The sequence below is a fragment of the Filicampus tigris genome, chromosome 2 (assembly GCF_054856515.1).
Source record: "Filicampus tigris isolate MCC_2025a chromosome 2, RoL_Ftig_1.0, whole genome shotgun sequence".
Taxonomy (NCBI): domain Eukaryota; kingdom Metazoa; phylum Chordata; class Actinopteri; order Syngnathiformes; family Syngnathidae; genus Filicampus; species Filicampus tigris.
In genome coordinates this window covers 20501127-20514915 of record NC_141218.1, presented here as the reverse complement: position 1 = coordinate 20514915, position 13789 = coordinate 20501127, and the positions used below count along the sequence as shown (strand labels likewise).

At 38.8% G+C, this 13789-nt stretch overlaps 1 long non-coding RNA gene across 2 annotated transcripts; it reads right to left on the bottom strand.

Annotated features, from left to right (window-relative positions):
* Positions 1-362: 362 nt before the first annotated feature.
* On the bottom strand, positions 363-10671 carry LOC147151723 (uncharacterized). 2 transcript variants are annotated; one of them, XR_015085825.1, is made up of 4 exons: positions 10656-10671; positions 9631-9685; positions 3931-4011; positions 363-608 (listed from the first exon to the last, which is right to left on the bottom strand). It is a non-coding gene; the product is annotated as an uncharacterized LOC147151723 (long non-coding RNA). The 2 variants fall into 2 exon arrangements; XR_015085826.1 differs by lacking the exon at positions 3931-4011.
* Between the last annotated feature and the right edge of the window lie 3118 nt (positions 10672-13789).

The window sequence follows — 13789 nt, the reverse complement described above, 5'->3', positions numbered from 1 at the left end:
GGATTAACTCTTATTCCACAAACACAATATTAATCTGAATGCTCTGTTTCAACTAGAGGGCCTGCATAGAACATATTCTTAAAAAAATATATGTTTGGGTTGACCTCTGCTTTAATCATCCAACAAAGTGAGGAAAATGGCAGTTACCCAATAGCATAGTTAACTTGACTTCACAGAAAAGCTTCATTTTGAAGAAGAGCGCACTCGCAGTCCAGATTCAGATGGTTTGTATACAAACAAAAGAATAAAAACATCCAGGCACAATTATCTTCTTTACTTTGTTCAGAATTCAGAATGACAACACCAATCGTGATGTCTAAGAGCAATGAATGAAATACTGAAACTGTATGAGTGGATGATATAGTCTCTAGTGTAGGGCGGCAAACAGCAATATGTTCAAAGTAGAATATTTCTACAAGAGGGTGACACTGAAGATAAGGTCTCAAAGGTCATTGTCTCAGTACCGCTGCTTTCACTGCGTAGAAACAGAAGGCAGGAGGTCAGATTTACCCCCACCTGGATCAGTCAGTCTTTGTTCCACAGAGATTCGCGGCTTTTCCCACTGGTGCTGCTGGTTCATTATCCTCGGAGCCTCAACGGTTCATGGGCTTTAGGGGTGAAAAGGACAAGAGGGGTGTCATACAGCTTCCCAGAGACGTACAGTATGTTTACATGTGACATGTGTTCAAAGTCACCAGCAGCAAGCAATTGTTGCGCCACTTTGACTATGCAGGGACACAAAAGTATTTTTTTAGGAAAGGACATTGCAAAGCCACATAGGTGGTTACTGCTGCATTCCAGATGGCTGAGGACCACAAAATATCATTTGGAACTTCGTACGTTCTGTGTCCTGAGGCAGTGTTCTAAGGCAATGGTCTCAATGTATGACTCACACTAAACACTGAATCTGGTGCCAAGCAGTCATGGTTATGGTTGTAGCTGAGTAGATGCAGTGTGTTGGCAAAACAAGATGTTGGTCATGTCTGCAGTCTGCTGAAAAGCTATCCATCCATCCATTTTCAATACCGGTACACAGATAACAACTCTCAAACATCTGTCCATCTTTTCTACCGTTTATCCTTACTCGGGTCACGGGTGTACTTGAACCTATACACTCACCCACTTATGCTCACATTCACACCTAAGGACAGTTTTGAGTCTCCAATTAACCTAATCCACACAAGAAACTGGAGCCCGGAACCACAGAACTTTGGGGTTAATGTGCTAACCACCCAATCGCCATGCCACCAATGCCCAAACAACACAAACACACAATGATTTTAATATAGCAACATTTTCACATATTTTTTTCCTACCTTTTTTCTGGAAAAAAAACAACCTCTAGTTTTATTTTCTGTCTTTAAGAAACAAATAATTGTGTTTTTCAAAAATGCTTTTGTGCCAGATATAGAGTGATCAGATCCAAACTCACCAGATGTGGAGCAGGGAGTATGCTTGTGGGGGACTATGTGGGACGCAGCTAACGCTCGCGACGGACACCAAAATGCATATGACACAGCTTGTCAACTTTTCAGTAATATATAATATAATAAACTGTGAAAAAATAACAATTATAGATCTACAAATAAAAACACAAAACACAGAATTGCAGTTGAAATTATCTGCAGTTACAAAAATACAACACAAACTGCTAGTAAAAAGGTCAATCTCTGAGACATTAATATCAATAGGACAAGGGTGTAGCCAGAACGTGGCTAATGGGTGGGCCTGAAGAAATCAGGGTGGGCCTGATTATTTCTCTCATTGAGCACAATCCTCCTATCCCGACACATCGTATATTCAAATAAAATGACGAATAATATGAAGTTCATATCCTCCTTAGATAACCACATTTATGCCATTCTTAATATTAAAAAAAAAAAAAAAAAACACAACGAAACACAAATTCAAAAATAATTTCATAATAATTTACAAAAAATGTAAAAGTTTTTTTTTTTTCTAATGAATCTCACTGGGTGGGCAGTCTGTCAATCTGGGTGGGCCTGTTCGCAAACAGGCTCACCCATAGCTCTGCCCTTGCAATAGGAGCTCACAATAAAGGCTGAAATTATCATCATATCTTGAGGTAGATACACTTAAACAATAGTCACAAACACAATAAAACCTTGTCAAATCTCAAGTCAACATGTAGAGCATGAAGCGCAGTAACAATTTACTACAGTGACAATCCAAACAAAGACGGCCTACTACAACTACTGCAATTCACATTATTTTCAAATTAAACAGCCTCAGCATAAAACGAAAATAAAACAAGAAGTATATCAAAAATAGTCAGGAGATAACAATACTGTAACTACAATAAATTCTGTTGTAAACAAACGTCTCCACAATAGCAGCACTATGTACTTCCAGAACCAAGGAAAGCACTGATGAAACACTTTAGGTTATGTCCATCACAACTAAAGTTTTCTCCACAACAGCAACAGCAGCCACAAAGTTCACAGAAAGCTTTATCTGACTTTATCTGGCTTCACCTACGGACAATGAGTTCCCAGACCTTGTTGTAACTGCATTTCATTTTCTTTGCAGTCTACTTACTTTCCTTAGAGTCCTCCATTTTCATTAATTCATCGTATGGAACGCGTCGCTAAAATGCTTGTTTTTGGTAGGCGTATCTTTAAAAACAACTATTTCCTGCGCCCGGCTGTTTGACTGCCTCTCACAGTCTCGCACAGTCTCGCACACGACTCCCACCCAACCCCCCACCCCCCACTCCCACACACTCACAGCCCGAGACCCGCCCCCATAATAGCCTCGACTATGTGTGTTGTATGCTCTCAGCGCGCAGGCGTTTAATAAAAAACAAAATTTTAGACGCATGTTTAAAAATTGGTGCCTGCCGATCAGACATGCGGGACAGCGAGTCAATTTGCGGGACGCATCAAAAATCATTCAAATGCGGGACAGTCCCGCGCAAATCGGGACATAAGGCCAGATAATGTTAATTAATTATAACCAAGTTGTCCAGAAAAAAAACCCAAATGACGAGATTTTTTTGTCAAAGAGATATCAAACGTAATTGCTAAATATAATTGCTACCATTCATTGTAATGTTTGAGGAGACTCTTTTTGGCAGACTACCACCATATGGAGGATGCTTACTCCCAACACCCTAGGTGCCGTTGCTGGTTTAACATCTTAGAGACTGGATAAATAATGACAATAATCCTGGAGTTGTCAGTGTGAAAAACTCATTGCGTTTAGTTGTTTATTCTTCACCACTGCCCAAATGAAGCATTGATAGGCAACTGTTCCTCTCCTACACTGTAATAAAAACAAAACTCATCTACTTTCAAGCTCCTTTCTTTGTTGCAAAAAATAAATGACACTATTTGTATTGCCTGCAATGACAGCTAGATGGAAATGGCTTTGTGGTAAAAAGCCACTCGAAGCTTTTAAACTCACGTGGCATGTTATTTTCTTTGTGCAACTCAGTTTGTGTGCATTTGTGTGGGGATAAGTACACAGCAAAGATTTGGTTTTGATATCAGATAAACTAAAGCGTCAACATTTTTTTTAAACAATAAAAACATTTTTTTGCCGAATGAGTGTACTGTGATCTATACTACGCAGCCCCTTTAACATCAGAGTTGGTACTATTTTATGACAAAGTTACACAAAAGTAGTAGTGGAAATTTGCTCCTGTGATTTTATGTCATAGAATAAGGCATGTTGGTTAAGTAATTAACACCTAAATTGGAACCAAACTAGCAATTGGTACTTGTGTTTTCATTTTGCGATACAGCCGAACTCGAGTGTGGCTACAAAAACTTTGTGTGTGGTCATGTGAATGCTTGGCTCGATTTGATTGGTGAAATGGAGTGAAACATCACCAGTGGTATTATTGCATTAAAACGAATCTGATAAATACAATTTGTGCCAAAAGTTAATTCAGTAAATGTAACATACCCAACTCTGCCTGTGATTTACTGGCGACCAGTCGAGGGTGCAGTCCACATTTTGCCCAGTCAGTTGGGACAGGCTCCAGCTCTGAACAGGATAAGTAATATAGAAAATGAATGGATGGATAGTGTGACATACCTGTAACCAAGCTGACTGTAAATGATTAAATCTAGATATGATGGTCTTTAAAGTGTTGGAAGATTCATGCATAAGAAGAGGCAAATGGCAGGCAACATATTTCAATGAAATGGGGCCTTTTGTGCTGAACATCCACACTCCTTGAGGTTCAAGGTGAGTGCTTAGTCATTACAGCCATCACGCATTTTCACATGTTTGCACTCGGGGGTCAAGTCTTTTTCGTCTGCATGCTACAGCCTGTACCACAAATCACAAATTTGCCTCCAGGCGCCTTTACAAGAGGAACAGTTTTAAAACCAACCAAACAAACCTTGATTCCATTAAAGCAAAATTGCTACATAAACTATAACAATAACCATATGATCTTGTATTATAAAATCTTCCCTCAGTTACCATGAAGCACCCATGCATTGGTTCGCCTTTGATTCAGTTCCACCTCAATAAAGAAAACATCCATCCGTTTTCCGAACTGCTTAATATGACAAAAACAAGTCACTCATCATTGAAGTGCTATTCATAGCCACTAGCCAGTCCTGTCTGTTTCTATTAGGAGTTCCACTTGTAATGGTAGTTTGTACAAATGCTTTAGAGAGGGTTAACACCAAGGTTCACACCGGTGCTTTCTTTTAGTTTGGGTATAAAAAAAGATTCTATTTTTTTTTTTTTTTTGGAGCGGGGGCAATTTTGATGACTAAGCATTCCACTTTCTTCCAGATGCAATTAAAAAACTATGATAGCAAAGTGTCTCCACAAAACACACCACAAATGACTGTCATTAGACAGATTCAGGAAATGTAATCTGTCATTGTTTCATGTTTGAAGTGTTTAATTGTCTAAAATGTTCGTATCTGAATGACTTGTGTAATTCTGTAAAGGTTTCTCCTGTAATATAATGATAGCAAAATAGACCTACATAAAGCGAGACAGATGTTTTACATTGTAAACTTGCACAGCTCATAGTTCACATGATAATTTGGTTTGACTTGCAAGCATGTAAAGACTGTGTCCACTGGAAATATCCATCAGTGATCTGGTCTTGATCCCGTGAGTGGACTCCAGTCCAAGCACGCATACATTTTGCTCCTGAATGTTGACTTGAGAATTCATTTTACCTTGCACAGATTCAAGGCATACAGCCCGGAACATAACAGTCTCCTCCATGTAGGTGCAGTGTTCTGGCCCTCAAATATAAAGTTAAGGGTATAAAATTATTATATGAATACAATTTGGAGCAGGACAGTTTCATTAGTTCGTTTTTCACAGTAATTCTGATGGATTACAATTTAAAAGCTTGCCAAGTTTTTAAAGCGGAAGTCAACCTAAACATATTTTTTTTCAAGAATATGTTCGCAGGAGGCCTGTTAATTGAAACACGGCATGCTGATTAATTTTGTGTTTGTGGAATATAAGTTAAGCAGCAAAATGCACTTGTTTTTAGACATCTCTGGGGGCGGCCATTTTGTCTTCTGTTGACTGAAGATGACATCACAACTGCTCACAATGACCAATCACGGCTGACCTGTTTTCTGAATCTGAGCCGTGATTGGTCGTTGTGAGCAGTTGTGATGTCATCTTCAGTCGACAGAAGACAAAATGGCCGCCCCCAGAGATGGCTAAAAATTAGTGGACTAACACGTATTCCACAAACGCAATATTTATCAGAATGCCCTGTTTCAACTAGTGGGCTTGCATAGAACATATTCTTGACAAAAATATGTTTGCGTTGACATCCCCTTTAAGTAGTTAATTTTCAGTATCTTTTTAATGTATTATTACATTTGACAGTTACAAGTTATTTCAGTGTTTCAGCTTTCTCAATGGAAGGGGTACCAATGCTTGTCATGGTTTGTGTTTTTGTTGACATTTTCGATGAAATAAATTTAGTTTTGTTTCATGTGTTGCGATGTTTTCCATGTGTCCCTTTTTTTCTTGTCACATCTACTCATTTGGTTTTTGTTTCTGTATTTTCTCATCAGCAGTTCCGTTTGTCTACCAATCAGCTCCCTCCCTCCAGCCAGTCGTTTCTTGCCAGGTGTGCCTTGTTGTCTCGTCAGTTTGTTTGTATTTAATTCCCTCGTTGGTTTCTTTCAACAGTATTTATTGGTTTATTGTTGCTGCCGTTAGTCATGTAAATATCGTTATGTTATGTTTCCTGTTGTTGTAAGTTTATTTCCTGGGTTTCTTTGTATCTTGCTTTTCTTGGAGTGTTTATTTAGTGTTATCAGTGCATGCACACGGTTAAAAATTTGAAACCTTTATAAAGTGAAGATATTTTACAAGGTTTTTATCATTGACCTCTAAGGAAAATGCACGACCATACTGCTGGCTTTGACAAAGGACAACAGCTGAGCTATCTTCTATTTCTAACCACTCTATCTTTCTATTAATTGGCTGTTTTGTCCAAGTTGGTGCACACAGCAGCAGCAGAGAAGGTCTCGCAAAAAACCTACAGTCGCTCATTGAGTATGAAACATTAACAACATAAAATAACTGGCAGGTGATTTTGAGCCGCTGCATGGCTACATTTTACAATCAGGACGTCAAGTGATGAAATCAGCCTTCACATCGCTAGAAAGTCAACCTTGTAGCAAGTTAGCACCGAGGGTGGCAGGGAGATGTGTGTCTCACTTTAACAGCTACTAGGAACTTTTTGTAAGGTGATTAAGAAAACAGCAGCCATGCATCATTACTTTTTTCTCACATGAAGCACCACAATAAAAGGATTAATCTTTTCTGAGATGATGGCGTCTACTAAATTACACATTGCTTCTAATCGCTCGAGACTAATACATGCAGCATAATCAAATATCTATGATTGTATGTTATTCAATGAGGAGAATAAATCAAAGTGCAACACCAGCACAACAATTGCAATGGCTGTTTTAATGAGAGTCTAATTTTTACATTGGATGATTGCCAAAGAAAGGCAATGTTTTACTTTACTCACTTGATCATTGGAATGAATGTCCCCAATGACACGATAAACAACAATTAAAGACAATTATTAAAGAATTTGGAAAAATGCAATGCTTTGCTTTCACAGTTTGTTTGAATGCACTTCAAAGGTGATTGTTTTTTAATTCACTTGAAATTTAAAGGGATGGTGGGGCCGGATGGCCATGTTTTCACCAACAAGTTCATTTGATATATTTTTTGATAGTTTTTCTATTTCATTAATAAATTTGGGAGAAATTAGGAAATAATTAACTCCATTAATAACGCCCATTGATAATGAGGACAATGGCCACGCCCCCTACCGTTCTATCCATGTTCGGTCGGAGTCACGGGAGGAATCGATTCCAAACTCTCAATTGGAAATCATTGTACTTTCATTGCTTATAACGTCCAAAAACGATGCTCAATTGGCACCAAAATTTATGTGGACATCCTTACTAATACCCACTTCAACATATCAAAAGGATTAACCTCTCCGTGGCTGATTTATATGAGAATGAGGAAATAAGCAGAGCTACATATATTTAGGCTGGGACGAGCGCACACTGCTTCTTTGCTTAAAAAAAACAAAACAAACAAACACTGCTTCTTTGCTGATCACGGTTAGGACGGGCGAGGCATTAAACACCAGTCAGGATATTTACAGAGACTGAAGTGGGAATGAGTAGACGTGCACATTTATTTGGATGAGGAATGGCCCCAATTTTTTCAACCGACAACACGCCATCCAATTTGGAATGTAAACAGCCGAAATGGTACGTTCCAATGTGGCCACACTCGGCTGTGCAGTCAGCCTAGCTGGAACTTTTTGTTCGCTGAACATTGACACTTGTTCAATAAGGGCTTACCTCACTCTCTGGCGGATGCAAGTGGTGTCGGACAATGCACACGACTGCTTGGATGGCAACCCAGCGACATGAAGATCGACGCAGGCTGGACACAGACTAAGGAGCTAATGTTGTTGCGCTAACACCTTTTGTTTTAACGACCTGAAGCTAGTTGTTGCTATTAGCCGTCCCATTATCCTACCTTTAGCCGGTGAGGGAAGAGGGGGGCGTAAAGCTCCAATCTGCCTTCTGCTGCTGCAAGCCACCATCTCCCTCCTGAGAGGTAAATGTCCGAAATATAACCACCGGGGTTCGTGTGTGCATTCATGCTCTTGTTCGCTTCAGCTTATGTAAGTGGAGGAGCAATCGCCACTGTATTTTTGATTTTTTTTTTTTTGGAGGTGACCATGATTAGATCACGTTTTATGTCAATAAATTCAAACTATTGTGCAGAACACTTTTATACTTTCAGAAGTTGAAGTGGACAAGAGTAGTAATGTTCATTTGCATTTTGGTGGCGATCGGTCGCCGTTTTAGACAACAGAACTGTCAAAGCGAGCAATATTACCACGCTTGCCTTCCTCCCTTGATGTAGACTGCTGAGACCGAAAACACAACATAAGCCACGCCCCCTGTGTGTGTGTGTGTGTGTGTGTGTGTGTGTGTGTGTGCGTGTGGGGGTGTGCGTGTGTGTGTGTGTATATATATATGTGTGTATATATGTGTGTATATATGTGTGTATATATGTGTGTGTATATATATATATGTATGTGTATGTGTATATGTATATATATATCTATATATCCATACACTTTGACTGCAATGGAAATAGTATTGTGTGGTATTATGCATCATCGGACAACCACGTCACGGATTTGCAGTGGCTCATTGAACGCGCCAGAACTATTGACACCAAAATGCTATTAAGTGGTGAACTCAAATCACCCGACTGACTGCAGCCCCAGCAAAGTGATTGCTCACTGTCTGAGCTCAGAAACTGCAGAGTGCATAATAGCAAACAATAACACGGCTGTTTTCAGCTGGGCCCCCAAATTGGCATTGGTTGCTACGTTCTCTCAGTGACAGTTGGTGTAGAAAAAACAACTGTCAGTGATTAATTCTCTTATAAAACATTTTTTCCTACAATTGACAGATGTGTTCTCGCTGTTGCAGGAATGTAATTACACTTTTTCAAGTGCTGATATTACAAATGAGTTAGTTGTATTTTATTTTGTGCTACTTAAACAACTACTGTGTATATATGTGACCGGCCATTCCTGTGTGTGGCAATTTGCAGCCCCACGTCGCTGTCGCTTCAACACACCATGGACATTCAGGTGGATTTTGGATGGTTTCTTTATTGCAACACTGCAACACAGTATGGTGGGAGCAATGATGAAGTCACATTCAGTCTGATAGTCATCACTGTGCACTCCTCGTAGGTCTGATTAATGCTACAAACAAATTATATTTGATATTATAAAACAAAATTAAATAAAATCCTTATCATAACAGTGTGATCTTATAGTGTTTTAACTAGAACAGTCTGTTACAAACAACAACCTTCCTGGGAATACAACGCTACAATTATTCACAGCAAAATAGAAAAAGTACACATTCACTCTCATTCACAGTGTCCCTGAATGTATCACACGTAGCAGAACGTGACTGTGTAATAACTGAAATGGCGGCAGCGCTGAACTGTGGGCTCGCGCATGTACATTCAAACCAATGAACACGACATTAAAAACAAGATACAGTAAAACTGAAAATAGATGCACATTACCTGCAACACAGTATGGTGGGAGCAATGATGAAGTCGCATTCAGTCTGGTAGTCACCTGCGCAACACACAAGCATTTGCCAATCAATTTAACATAGAAAATGTTTCATTCGACAAAATGTCACTAACAACAATACAGAAAACAATGTGGGCTCATAACGATTAATTGGACTATTTGAGCGCACCACAGCAGTATAAAAGAATCAAATGAAAGTATATTGTCCATTTATTGGGACTATCAACGAGATGCGAGTCACCACTGAGCACTCCTCGTAGGTCTGACTGACGCTACGGCATATATATATATACACAGTGATCCCTCGCTACTACGCGCTTCGACTTTCGCGTCCTCAGTGCATCGCAGATTTTTCAGTAGCACTCATAACAAATTAAAAATGAAACAACACAGCCATATCGGCAGCTATATTGCAGAAAGACGCATTGTTTTAGAGATATGAGTTGACTCGGAAGCTTTGTACATACTCATAAAAGGCGCGTGATTGGTTCCCAGTGCTAGATCGACCAATGAGAGCACAAGTGGATTTGTCCCGTGAGCTGACTAGGTGTGCATCATCGCAGTCTCTCGCTAGTCTTGTCCACGCTAATAAACTAACAGTACTTTTGAACAACATTCTGTTCGGAAACTCATAACGTTATTCAAATGCGCCGCTCGTCAGCTGTGTTTACGAGTTGTGAGCAGAGCGCATTCAGCCCCCCGGCAAGCACAAACGTGTTCAGCACGACAATGACGACAAAACAAACACGTTATGTTCGGAAACTCATAACGTTATTCCAATGTGCCGTTCATTTAGTCAGAGCCGGATAAGAGGATAGTACAGTACAACAGCTGTGTTTACAAGTTGTGAGCAGAGTGCGCTCTGCCTCCCGGCAAGGACGACGAGACATCGGCAAATAAAGTGTTAAAGTGTTTGTCTTAAAACAGCCTACCTTACCTAGAATCCCGTGTTGCATTTTTTCAAGGACTTTGTTGGTGTTATTGTGCAAAGAGAAAGTTAAGGCATGATTACCTCCGGCGACCGTGCTTCTTCTTCGTTTTTAAAAGAAGTAGAAAGGCAACAAAGAAGGAGTCAATGAGGGAGAAGGAATCAACAAAGAAAAAGAAATCGCGGCAGCTACAGAAGCAGTTTCACTTTCGCTTCGCACAACGACAACAACAAGCGCGGCGAAAAGTGCAGGATTGTACCTTTTGGATAAAATGCACTATGGCATTCTAGTTAAGGTAAGTCACTTATATGATAAAAATGAGTAGTTGTTAGCGAATGTTCTGTCGTAATCGTCCACTGCCACGGTTGAAGCTCACGTTCTTCTCACAGCCTGCAGCTTGGTATTTATTCTTCATTTTGCATTTCCATCCATCCATTATCGATACCGCTTCTCCTCACAAGGGTCGCGGGTTCATTTTGCATTTCTAACGTTAAATTTATTGTATAACAAGTGTTTAGAAGGGTGGGAACCATGTATGGGGTTCGCAACAGCGTAACAGAGGCGTAAATCCCCCCAAAATAAAACTTTACAATAAATATAAAATAAACAAAAAATTAATAATAATAATAATAATAATAAGTCAACCTCTACATTGCGGTTTTTCACCTATCACGAATGGTTCTGGTCCCCATTAACCGCAATAAACCAGGGATTACTAACCTATCGCCTTGTCATTTACGTTGTTGTGGGACACATTATACAAACACTCCATTTCGGTTTCTTCCAGAGTACCATGAGTACTGTTTTGCTTCATGGCACAATCACTGAGTCTGTGGCTCAGCGGAACATTTTACTTTGGCATCATAAATATTAAACAGATTTAACAATCACGATTGTTGGGCCATAACATTTTCCAAGCAGATCATGGAGGGGAAAAAATACTCCTAACACACACCACGGGTTATTCTGAATGACTCAGAAATCAGAATCTTAACATTAATATTGACTGCATATAAACGTAGTCATTGTCTGATCTGATTCAGAACCAAAACAGACTGCAGAATCAAAACAGATTGTACACCCTGTGGTCAAGCAAAGGCAGAAGGGCAAAATAAAAATATGAAGAAGTGGAATGGTGAAATTGTTTGTTACATTACATCTGCCTGGGAATTTACCTTGGAAGGAAGGAAGCCAAACATATGGTTCTTGTCAGTCTGGAAAAAAAGAATACTTTTGTTTTCTAAAAAAATGAGTAGCAAAAGTATGTGGACCTACAGCATAAGTGATTATCGTTAGATTTCTGTTAACTTTCCATCCATCCATCCATCCATATGTTCCCTTTACCGCTTAATGCAATGAAATGTTTCGGAATACTATAAATACTTACAAATAATTATTCGCGAAAAGGATCAACCAAAAGTCCTAATCAATCCATCTCTTAGGATAGCCACTGTGGACAAGGTTCGTTCTGATTCTCCTTTGACCTTGTCACTGCTCTCAGGTGGGCTTGACATTTTCTGTGTAGGGACGAAGCGGGAAATAATCAATAAAACCAGGTGACATTTAAGTTGAATGAAATGTAATATAGTGTGTGACAGTACGGGAACATAACAAGGTAATGGCTAAGAAGAAAATGTAATTTTGTATTTATAATGATATTTTAGTCCAACTTACAAAAAACAATAATTCACCTTTAAACTGTGTTGTTTACCCAAACTGGATAATGTCAAATTGCGCCTGCATGCATACGCCTACGAGCCTATGACGACTCCAATCAAATGTGTCAATCAAGTAGGAGAACAGATTGAAAAAAACCAACAACAATTAACAATCGAGCCTCACAAGTTTAAAAACCTATGAAATATCCAAGAACTCCAACTGTTCTTGTTCTATTCATTCCGTGAAAATTATTAACCCTTGCTCATTAATGGTGGAAATTATGAGTTAAAACCAACAAAATGTAAATTAGACAATTGAAAACACAGAACTCTGCTGTAAAGTCTTTAGGTAACATTTTTTTATTTTAAAGCATATTTATTTTCTACTTATTTATCTTTTTTCTTTCTTTTTTATTTTTTAGGAAAGCTTAAAGCAGATCATTTTCCTCTTCTATATTTTATTGTATTATAGCAATGCTTTTAGAGCTAATTGTCATGTCATGTCATCTTCCAAACCGCTTATCCTATATAGGGTCGCGGGGAGTTGCTGGAGCCTATCCCAGCCGTCAATGGGCGAAGGCAGACTACACCCCGAACTGGTCGCCAGCCAGTCGCAGGGCAAGCTAATTGTCTTATGTGAACTTTTTTTTATTATTTAACTATTTATTTAATTTTGACTTATTTCCTTTAAACACTTGTAAGACAATATATTTATTGTTTTACTTTAGATTTGAACCTGATTGGTTTTGTAAGATGGGAATTCTAATTGAATAATAATTATAATAATAATTATCATAATTCATTTGGAATTACTTTTATTTTTACTATGCTTTATTTTACAGTTTATTTTAATGTTGTTTTTCCAGTGCAGATGCTGTACTGTATTTATATTTATGTCTGACTTTAAAATGTCAAAATTGTTGAATTGAAATTTGTTTACTGACTTATTTGAATATGTAAAACTATTATTCAAATTTTGCCTCAATATTTCAATTATTGTGTGAGCTAGTTTTTTCTACTTTTTTTATTTACAGCAACACAGTTAAATTTATCACAAGCACAACGTTGTGTATTTCAACTCTACTGTAAGAGTTCCCGATAAATTCAAAAGGAAAAAAGTTACAACAAAATCCCTTTTATATTGATTTGGCACTATGCAACAAACATATTAAGGCTAATACATTAAGTGTAGTTTCTTCGGTGTGATCAATTACATCATTACCATTGCAATGACTTGGCTACCAGCTCCTATTTCCACATAGTTATCTTGTTACCCCTGATGTCCTGTACTTCCACGGGCGCCACTTTGTCTGGGTTCATCCCTCGAGGCGGCAGCCATGAGGGATGGGGCCCGGACGACCAGACCTAAAGCACCTGTTGAGTTTAGGGACCCACTGTGCGCTTCAGAAATTAAAATGTTGGACTTCTTCTTTCCAGTGGAGTGAAGAAAGGTGAGATAATTATACGGATGTTGCTATGATGGCATATACTGTACTAACAGCGGAGAAGGGACGGAAGTTCATCTCTAGTGATTATCAACTGTTTATTTCTTTCTAAGA